The sequence below is a fragment of the Mirounga angustirostris genome, unplaced genomic scaffold (genome assembly GCF_029215605.1).
Source record: "Mirounga angustirostris isolate CCGP_5_RB_7025 unplaced genomic scaffold, mMirAng1.0.hap1 SCAF_1, whole genome shotgun sequence".
Classification (NCBI taxonomy): Eukaryota; Metazoa; Chordata; class Mammalia; order Carnivora; family Phocidae; genus Mirounga; species Mirounga angustirostris.
In genome coordinates, this window is record NW_026991709.1 from 21,956,146 (window position 1) to 21,967,831 (window position 11,686).

General features: G+C 33.9%; 1 pseudogene; it reads right to left on the reverse strand.

Moving 5' to 3' along the window:
• The window catches only part of LOC123834516 (protein downstream neighbor of Son-like), a 33,409-nt pseudogene extending 30,691 nt beyond the window's left edge, over positions 1–2,718 (reverse strand).
• Positions 2,719–11,686: the final 8,968 nt, after the last annotated feature.

The window sequence follows — 11,686 nt, forward strand, 5'->3', positions numbered from 1 at the left end:
GTGCGAGCTACCTGTTTTAAGTAGCCATTTGCCTTTGCAGTCCCTGGTATAAATGGGCAATAATTCTTTGCTTGAAACAGCTTAATGCTTTTCTATTTTTCTCTGGGTAAAACCATACATCCAGTTTGTTTCCTCCTCATCTGCTTTCTTCCATTCCAAAGTGTCTTAGGTTTCTGTCCACTTTCTGTGTTCCTGCCACACTGGAATTAGTTTTTCTTTTTCTTTTTTTTTTAAGATTTTTTTTTTGAGGGGGGTGGTGGGAGGAACAGAAGGAGGAGGAGAGAGAATTTCAAACAGACTCCCCACTGAGCGCAGAGCCCCATGCAGGGCTCCATCCCATGACCCATGAGATCATGACCTGAGCCAAAATCAAGAGTCTGATACTTAACGGACTGAGCCACCCAGGCGCCCCTCTTTTTTTTTTTTTTTTTTTTTTTTTTTTTTTTTAAGTAGGCTCCATGCCCAGTGTAGAACCCAACCCACGGTTTAAACTCACCACACTGAGATCAAAACCTGAGCTGAGATCAAGAGTTGGTCGCCCAAATGACTGAGCCACCCAGGCGCCCCTTTTAGTTTTTCTCATGTGCTTTGCAACCTACATTTCTCTTGTGTTTGAACAGTTCTCTTTTTCTAGTTAAATTCTATTCTCTATATCTCAGCACAATCCCCACTACCTCAAAAACAGTTCTCTGGTAACCCAAGTATCATCAATAATAGTAATAATTAATGATTAATAGCCATAGTCAATATTTATATTCTCTTACTCAGGACTAGACAGTGTTCTCAGCATTATATTTGCATGAACTCATTTCATCCTAGCAAAATACCTAAGCAGTTGACACTATTATTATCCCCATTTCTAATGACTTAAGGTTAAAAAAATAAAGTTATTTTCCCAAGCTTGTAAGTGGTAATTCAAATTTTTAGCTAAAGGTCTTATTTAGGGGCTCATAATCTTACTACTGGACCATGATCATCAGCAGCATCATACCTTTTAAAAATTATAAAAATAATTAAAAAAACAATACATATTAAAAACTTATAATATGGGCTCTGTGTTAAATATATTCACCTTTGCAAGAACACTCCAGAAACTGTTTTTTTTTTGTTTTTTTCTTGTTTTTTTTTTTTTTAGTAAAGTGAGAAAAGTAGTGGTTCTTTGGTGTCTTAATAATTCTTGTTATTTTTTCCTCAAAGAATTTATATTCACATTGTCATTTAAAAAAAAACGAACACCACCAAGCAACACGATATCTCAATTTTTTAAAGATTTTATTTATTTTATTTTAGAGAGAATATGAGTGGGGGAAGGGGAAGTGGGAGAGGGAGAGAATCTCAAGCAGACTCCATGCTGAGGACAGAGCCAGAGGAGGCGCTCAATTCCACAATCCTGAGATCATGACCTGAGCCAAAATCAAAAGTCAGACGCTCAACTGACTGAGCCACCCAGGAGCCACCTGCTTTTCTTTTTACTTCCTTAAATATAGTGACATTTGTATTCAGGTCATCTTAGCCACTGAGGCTAATGTTTCATGTTATTGCAACTCATTCATAGCAGCCTGGAAAACCTTCATCTTGCAAAAGAATATATATATTTTTTACCTTCTGTGTAGAATTCTCTAAACAACTGAAATTTTCTGGATAGAAACCCATTTCTGCCCATTCAACATAGAAAGAGGATAATACACCATGACTATGTGAATTTTATTTCATTCTTTCAAGTTTAGTTTAATAAAAAAAATAAAAGAATAAAAGAAATACATCAAGGAAAATTTGTAGAAGAGTTGTATAATTATCCTGAGAAGCAGGAGGGAAAAAGGACAAATATGGAATCCATTTATATTAAATACTCTTAACAAACCAGGAACAGAGGAGACCATTCTCTATATGAACAAGAGATGTCTAAAAAAAACCGTAGCCATTATTATACTTTAGAATGAAACTTCAAACTTTCTCATACATTTAAGCAGGAAACAAGGATGTCTGCTCTCACTCCACCCATTAACATTTTACCAGAAGTCACAGTCGATAATCTCATATTGTCAGGTTTTCATTTCACTTGACACTTCATCAGTTTTCTTCAGGTCCTTCTACTTTAGGTGGTCTGATAGCAGAACTCTATCCCACTTTTCCATTTCTGGTTACTTTTTGCTTTTCCTTCTCTTTCAAAATTTGTCCTTATTATCATTATTGCACTTCCTTTAATCTCTACATTCTATTTAGATTATCTCATCTATTTTTATGGCTTTAAAAATAACCTCTTGGGGCACCTGGGTGGCTCAGTCATTAAGTGTTTTCCTTGGGCTCGGGTCATGATCCCAGAGTCCTGGGATCAAGCCCCGCATCAGGCTCCCTGCTCTGTGGGAAGCCTGCTTCTCCCTCTCCCACTCCCCCCACTTGTGTTCCCTTTCTTGCTGTCTCTTTCTCTGTCAAATAAATAAATAAATAAATCTTTAAAAAAAAATAGCCTCTTTGAAGCTGACTATTGACTTCTATTCCTTGCCTGATATTTAGAGTCACAGATCCTACTGATCAGTTGGCATGTTTAGCTGTCTGACTGTTATCTCAATATTTTAACATATCTAAAAAATGAACATTTGAGTCTCCCCTGAATGGACCTTACCCCAAATTACAATATTTCTCTAAAAGGTCATCTACATAGTTACTCAAGTCAGACAACCAGAAGCCATTGTTGGCTTCTCCATTTCTTTCGCTCATGTTCAGTTTATCAAGTTCTCTTAGTCATAGATAATAGGTAGATAGATAGCTATGGAGGCGATAGAAAGAAAAGGTATATATATATATATATATATATATATATATATATATATCAAGTAAAACATAAATCATAGTTGATACCAAATATTATTTATAGGTAGTAAAGATATATTCTATTAAAGACACTAAAATATCATTTTAATAACATTACATAAGTATTGTTTTATTGTCAAGAAGGTCCAACTTAAAGGTAATTAAATGTGATAATATTTTTTTTATTTATTTATTTATTTATTTTTTAAAGATTTTATTTATTTGACAGAGAGAGACACAGCGACAGAGGGAACACAAGCAGGGGGAGTAGGAGAGGGAGAAGCAGGCTTCCCGCAGAGCAGGGAGCCTGATGTGGGGCTCGATCCCAGGACCCTGGGATCATGACACGAGCTGAAGGCATTTGCTTAACGACTGAGCCACCCAGGTGCCCAAATGTGATAATATATTTTTTTTAAAGACTTATTTATTTATTTGACAGAGAGAGACAGCAAGATAGAGAACACAAGCAGGGGAAGTGGGAGAGGGAGAAGCAGGCTTCCCGCAGAGTGGGGAGCCAGATGCGGGGCTCGATCCCAGGACCCTGGGATCATGACCTGAGCCGAAGGCAGACCCTTAACGACTGAGCCACCCAGGCGCCCAAATGTGATAATATTTTAAACATTAAGTTGAAATATAAGGTTCCATGCCAGCATTAACGGTAATCAACGAAGTCAAAATGTAGTTTCAGTGGCTATTTTATTTTTAGAAGAGGAATATAAATAATATGGCATGGTTTTTAACATGGTTACATAAATATACAAATACATCTGTACCTTGTATTTCCAGCACAAAAACTATCTGTGTAGACTCATCTAATTCTGGATTAATGGAGTGATCAACTTCTGTTTCCTTAACAAATGCAATATGCCATGCAATTTAGCATACTTGCAGCTCTCATGATGACTAGAAGCCATTTCAGATGGAAGTAAAATTTTAGAATATTGTGGTGATATGTGATGCAAGATAAATGCTGCATGATAATGCAGAAAATAATGTCTATCCCCAGCATAAATTCTAGACTAACACCTGAAGTACATTTCTCTGCCTTCTAATTTATTAGTACAGTTTCCACATTATGCCATGGTTAAATAGCATTAAGAAAATTGCTACGCTCCAAAACATAAAAATAGATTTAATTGTTACATGCCCTGTATATTTGCTTCTGTTTAGTATGGTTGAGGACATGGAACTATGTGATTATCCTGTAGTACCAATTTTTATAGATTCAAATTACATAGGGAAAAAAAGTTAACTTTTTCTGAAATGCAATTAAGATTTATAAAAAGACATTCAAGTCGTGCTTTATTTGATATATATTGGTTTCATTTGTCATGTAAAGAATTACTGTTTCTCACATAACAAGTAGCAAGCAAAATAAACTATGAAGCAAAAATATATTGAAATTGCAAAACCAATATATAAGAAATAATGTTAGACTATATAGTTAAGAAAACTAAAATCTCGGGCGCCTGGGTGGCTCAGTTGTTGAGCAACTGCCTTCGGCTCAGGTCATGGTCCCAGGGTCCTGGGATCAAGTCCCATATCGGGCTCTCTGCTCTGCGGAAGGCCTGCTTCTCCCTCTCCCACTCCCCCTTGCTTGTGTTCCCTCTCTCACTGTGTCTCTCTGTCAATAAATAAATAAAATCTTAAAAAAAAAAAAGAAAACTAAAATCTCTTATATATCTGTGAAACCTATTTTGCAGGAAAGAATTTAAAAACTCCCAGGTTTAATTGTTAATTTCATCAATGTAATTAATTCGTGGAAACATTTAACACACATTTAATTCCTCATACTAAAACTTTCATATCCATATATTCATATTTTCATGAAATAAGCACTTTATAGTAATCATTTGCTATTTGAATGTTTTCTTTGGGAATTGTGACACTTCTTGCAAATGTTTTCCTTTTTTTCTTCATTATAGGCTATACCACTTAAAGAAGGTAAGAGCCTACAAACTAATTACTTTGTGGATACAGAAAACGTGGGATTCTGTCTGGGAAACAATTGCAAAAAATATATTAACTTAAAAAATGAATTGTAGGTCACAGGGAAGAAATTAGTGAGGAAATAGTTCAGTTAGAAAAATTAAACTGATGAGCAAAATTCTAGGGATTTTTTATTTTAATGATTTTCCATATTTTAAAATAAATTTTATAAATTTATTAATTGAAAGAAAACTATCTTTAAACCCAACATTTTTTGTGGAAAAATAAAAACATCGTTCTGATGATTCTTATATTTTCCTTATTTTGCAATTTGGTCACCACCTTGCAAAGTGTCTATTCTGAACTTTCTAGACTATAACAGAAACCTGCCAAATTATCCTTGTTCCTGAAGTCATCTGGGGAATCATTAGAAGGAGAATTAGATGAATAAGTTCTGAGAATCTAGTATAGAGCATGATGACATTGTAATTAATAATACTATGTTATATGCTTGAAAGTTTAAATCTTATGTCTTAAATGCTTTCACTACAAAAATCAATAATTATGCAAGTATGAGCTAACTCTGGTAATTGTTTTGTAATATATATGTATCTAATCAACATGTTGTTCACCTTAAACTAACATAACCTTATAGGTCAATCATAACTCGATAAAGCTGGGAAATTTATAAAACAGAAATAAATGCTAATTAAGTAATGTGTTTTAAATTTTGCCCTGTGGATATCAGCTTTCTCACCCTTGGTTTGGTACTAGTATTCCCTCTTCAATGCTGGAACAGTAAACTGCTAAGTGTTATATAATAAATGTATGAGGAAATGAAATGGATATATTATACATAAACTTCAAAATCACAGAATTGGTGATTCATAAATAAATTTTAAAGACATGACTAACTTTAAGGCCTTTGCCCTTTAAACACTGTGATGTATTGTCTCCATATTCAAGAAGGTACCTAACTTCTTATGGCCACTAAGAGTCCACTAGCTTTTTGATTTGTTATAATTTCAGGATTTGTTATAAAAATCCTAAATTCCATGGTTGAAGTGGGGGTCTTAGTTTCTGCATTACTTTGTAGAGTATGTAATGTAGAGTATGTAATGACTCATGAAATACACCAAAAGCAAAATTCTCCCTGAGAAGAACTGAAGATATTAACTGATTTGCAAATGACATATTTTAAAAATATTATTGTAGGTGATTATGTCTAATCCATTATTATGACAGATATATTTGCAATTAAATTTGAAGTGATGAATAGAATAAAGAAAAATTGTTTAAAATATTGAAACAGTTTTCATAAATACTTTATAGTTTATTAACCTGACTGGACTAGAATCTTATATATCCAATCAGTTAGCATTCTTTCATCTTTAGCCTAAAAAAGCACATTACATCTAAGAAAGCTGAAAATGCCGTATTTCTGAAGATATTCTACAACAAATGAACCATGAACATTAAGACTGAGATAACAGAAAATTATATTCATTGCATGATAAATGTTATCATGCTAGCCAAAATAAGCAAATAACCAGCTTCACTTATTTTTTTTTAAAGATTTATTTATTTTGGAAACTGGGGAGGGAAAGAGGGAGAGGTTGAGAGTCTTAAGCAGGCTCCACGCCCAGAACAGAGCTCAATGTAGGGTTTTATCTCACCACCCTGAGATCAGGACCTGAGCTGAAACCAAGAGTCCTAACCCAACTGCACCACCCAGGTGCCCCTGACCAGCTTCACTTATTAATAGATAGTCATTCACTCATCTACTCTTCAGTTCAACAAATGTGTGTGAAGTACACGTAAGTTACCTGTGAACCAATGAACATGACTGAGAAAGATAGTGACTCATGTCAAAGATGTCAATTAGTTCTATAGTCAACTACTAACCAAAATAATGTATGTTATTGCAAGTTGCGTATAGGTCAAACACAATTTCATATGTTGAAATTCGTTTTAATGCATTTTATTCAGTAATCATACTTAAGACTGAAACAAAAAATGGTTATTAAAATGAAAAATGGGGAGAAAAAAAATTTTGGTAGTTCTTGGACTTAAAACGAGACAAGAGAGACAGTAACTAAGTAGACTTCATGAATTTATTTAGAGATTTGCTCATTTGTAAGCTTTTTTGTTATTTGCAGTAATTATGGTAGATTGAATGAATAATCTATTGTTCTTACATTCATTTTGCTCCTGTGCTATTGTCATGAAAACAGTGTTTTCTGAGTCTATTTTTTTTATTGCTTTGAAAAGTCCACTTACCATAGTTGCAAAGAATTGGATCAGGAATTACCTGTCTGAAGACTTCTGAGAACAGGTTTCTCTGCATGTGAAAGTTAGTTGTGAATGTGTTACAAGAAGCACGGAAAGCTGAAAGTAAAAGCAGCTGCCCAGGGGGTACGTCTTCAGGTATCACTTCAAGGGCAAAGGATGACACACTACGATTAACTTTGTCACTTATAATAAATTATTTATAATCCATCCAAATATATTAAAATTATTCTGTTTAAAAATATACCTTATTAATGTAAGCATAACGTAAGTGTACACCTTCCTAGACCTCAAATTTTAGTTTTCCAAAAGCGATAGTTGTTTTCATAAATTTAATCAAGACTATGTAATGTATTCGAAGGTAGGGTGCTTGGGTGGCTCAGTCGGTTAAGCGTCTGCCTTCAGCTCAGGTCATGATCCCAGGGTCCTGGGATTGAGTCCCACGTCGGGCTTCCTGCTCAGTGGGGAGTCTGCTTCTCCCTCTGAACTTCCCCGCCCCATGCTCTCTCTCTCTCTCTCTCTCTCTCTCTCTGTAATAAATGAATAAAATCTTTTAAAAAATGTATTCAAAGATATTGACAGAGCAAAGAGAACGAGCTTTCAAATTTAATAAGTATAACTCTTTGTAATATTAATAACTTTATAACTACTGTACAAAAGTTGAAACCTGACTAGGGCAATCTTTGTATTTATACCAACTGGAAATGTGTGAGATAAATCCAGTTCCTCAGAAAACCAGGTTACAGCTGCTTTTGCCTTTACAACTACCAACCTAGAAGTGCATTGCTGTGAGATCTGCAAATGGTAGTTGTTATTCTGCAAACGTTAATTCAAGGGAAAAAAATTACAGAAAAATATTTTATATCATGTGTAGCATTTACATTTTTAAAAATTTATATAAATACAACTTACATGTAATTTTATATAAATATATTGTAACATAAAATGTAAATAAAATATTTTATATAAATATATTTGTACAAAATATTTACATAAATTTGTATAAATACAGTTGTATAACATAAAACATATTTTAAATCACATATAAAATATACTTCTGTGAAATATAAAACATACTTATATCTTATACATTTTATATAAATATTTTTATAAATATTTATACATATATATCATTTTTTAAGGAACTTTTAACCTCTCTGCCTAGCAATAAACTGAGTAAAAAGCATAATCAGCATTCCCAAATTTTCTGTTGAGAGCCCTCAAATGGAGGCTCTTCAGCTTTTCAGCTGTTAGTTTTGAATCAACCTTTTATTTATTTTTTATTTTGTTTAATTTAATTTAATTTTATTATATTAGTCACCATACAACACATCATTAGTTTTTGATGTAGTGATTCATGATTCATTGTTTTCGTATGCCTCAACATGATTGAAAGTTTTGAATGATGGTAAATATTGATAGTCTAATATTTTAAAAAAATAAAGGAAATAGTAAAGAGATCATATATGGTCTTTGTCTTCTGGTCTTCAGCCCTCACCTTTGCTACCACTCCTGTTTCGAACAAACAAAGTTGAGGATGCAATGTCAGATCTCTGTACAGAAGGAAGGAGAAGAGAAAGACAGAGAAAATGGCAACAAAAGTTATCGTTTTTCAGAAACACATTTTTGTAAAAGGTCCTCTTATTTTTGAGCCCAAAATTATTATTTTGACTTCAAAGTCAGCAGGGTCCTTAATGAAAGTGTTTGTAGGGGCACCTGGGTGGCTCAGTTGGTTAAGCGACTGCGTTCAGCTCAGGTCATGATCCCAGGGTCCTGGGATCGAGTCCCGCATTGGGCTCCCTGCTCTGCGAGGAACCTGCTTCTCCCTCTCCCACTCCCCCTGCTTGTGTTCCCTCTCTCGCTGTGTCTCTCTCTGTCAAATAAATAAATAAAATCTTAAAAAAGAAAAAAAGAAAGAAAGTGTTTGTAGTTGGAATATTTATTTTAAATGGAAATTAGAAATGTAGGAGAAAAAAGGAATAGATAAAAGGGAACTGTGTACTTGTAATAACCTCGTCATTCAAGCAAAAATCATGTTGGGATTTAACCGTTTTTAGTGCTGAAAGTAGTTTATTTATGTACTGATATACAAAAGCATGCATACTTTTGTTATTTGCAATTTAACGTGTGATCACCAGAATGGAATCATTGGTATCACCATGGAATTTGAAATGAAGAATCTTAACTTCCTCCCCCTATGTGCTGAATCAGAATTTGCTTTTTACAGGATCCCCTGTGATTCATAGACACATGAAAATTTGAAACACTTTCTGGGGGGCCATGAAGTTCCTATAATTGAATAAATATAAAATTTAACTCTAAAATCAACTCAGTGGTTATTTATACCATTATTTTTATAATGTGGATTAAACTATACTTTATACCTATAAAACCAAACCAAATTATATTAGTGCCATGTTATTAGAAATAGTTACCAATTTGAAATTGAAATCATTTTAATGATAAAAATTAAACACATATTTTTTATAACTGATTATAGTCTTGGTATGTTTCCCTGGCCCTAATTTATTCATATATGTATACAAATATGATATAATATAATGTAATACAATGTAAGTCATATAACAGAAAAATGAGCATGACCAGTATATAATTAAAGAATTGACAGTAGAGAAATTTAACATATTTGCTCATGTAAGAGGTGAAAAATATGTGGTTCTTGCTTTAGGGTTTTTTTCATCAAGTTACTCTGACTCATTTGCCCTTGATGTCCATACCCATGTTGACCACAGGAATAAGTCAAGCTTCACTCCGGCAAGGTGAATGATTTATAGTTTTCATCTTGAAATTTAATACCTGAAAGTGATTGCATTGTCACAATAAACCATTCTCAGACCATCTCTGTCATCGAGTGCCATATACCAATTGTTTATTTTACAACAAAAGCCATTTAAAGTTTTGACTCAACTAATAACAGTTCTCTGAAACAGTGAATCTGGGAAGAACTATCCTCAGTCTTTATAGTGGAAACTATTAAAATTTGAGACAATGCCCTTATTTTAAAGCACCTTTTCTACTCTAGATGCCATATAGCTGTTATTATTTCAGTGACTGGAATGTAAATGGACAAAATGCTAAGTTTCCTTCTCTCCTCCCTAACCCTCAATAGAAAAAGCAAATCCTCACAGATGAAATGTTAGGGGAGATCAGTGATCCATCCCTTCCCCACAGGAGTATAATTCATCCAGGTGCATTTTCTCCATCTGAACATTCTTAGAAATAGAGGAGCTGATTTGACATTGTGAAGAAAGTGAAGTTTGAAAACACAGACTTTATTCTTCTTCTGAAGAATAAAGTAATAATTTTCCAGTGAATACACTTCAGAAAGTACACAGTTCCCTATTATGTTCAGAAAAGTATTTTTTAATAATAAAATGGTCACTAACCTCTATCACAGCTGCTTTCTTCCTCTACTTTGAGTTTATCAATTTCAACTGTACTTTAAGCAATAAATTTAAGCACAGTTGTTCATCATTTTAAATATTTTTCTGTAAAGGTTTCAAATAAATTCTCAAAAAAATGTTCTTAATCCCCTTTTCAATTAATATGGTTTGAAAAGAAAATGAACAATTATTACAAACAACACTTAACTGTATTAATTTCACAGAGCTAATGACCCGTGCAGAGAATCTTGGGGTTGGGTGGAAATATCTGGAATAAGAACCCATCCCACTCCTGAGACACTGAGAATAGATGGGCAGGCCCTTGAAGTTATAACACACGAGTTTCAGTCTGCACAACATGCCTACACAAAGAATTCCCCTCATCTCATTATCACCCAATTTACCCAAATGTCTTAATCTGAATCCACACTTGAGTGCCTCTTTTGGTTTGTTTTGTTTGGGGTTTGTTTGTTTTTTGTATTCTTACTGTGAATGGAATATCTCTGCTGCTAGTTAAGCCCAAGCTCTTCCCAGGTGCTGTGGACTCCACCCACCCGTTGCTTCTCAGAGATCATCTTACCACAGTTGTTTGTCTCTTGCCTTTTTCACAGACTTAGAAATAGACACCACATTCTTTCCAACTAGTATCTCTATTGCTTTCCTTCTTTTCACAGCAAAACTTCTTCAGGAAGGTGTCTAAAATTAATGTTTATATTTTCTCCTTTCTTTCACCATTTTACACCATCAAGCCAAAATAAATTGGTCTTCCCTTATTCCGATGCATTTCCTGGTCATTGTCACTGATGACTTCCATAATACTGCGCTACTTCTGTGTGTTCGACTTACCCGACTTAAAAATAGTATGAGATACCCTTCCTTTTTGAACAGCTTTCTTCTCTAGGATACCATAATATCTTATATCTTGTGGGGGGGGGGGGTTCCATGCGTATCACTAGCCACATATTTTAAATCATCTTTACTACCTTCTACTCCATTATGAAATCTTGATTGTGAAATGTACAAAGATTTGGCCATCAATCGTCAAGTTTCCTATATTTACTCTTCTTTTTAAACAAACATGTAGATATGATTTTGCATACAATCTCTAGGTCAGTGTGTCCCTACTTAATACCTCTAACGTTTACTGAACATGAGATTCATAGATCCTCTATTCAACATTTCATCTATATTCCACATGACTTCACATAAGCAAGCCCATAATAAAATTATGACTACCAATAAACTTCCTTATT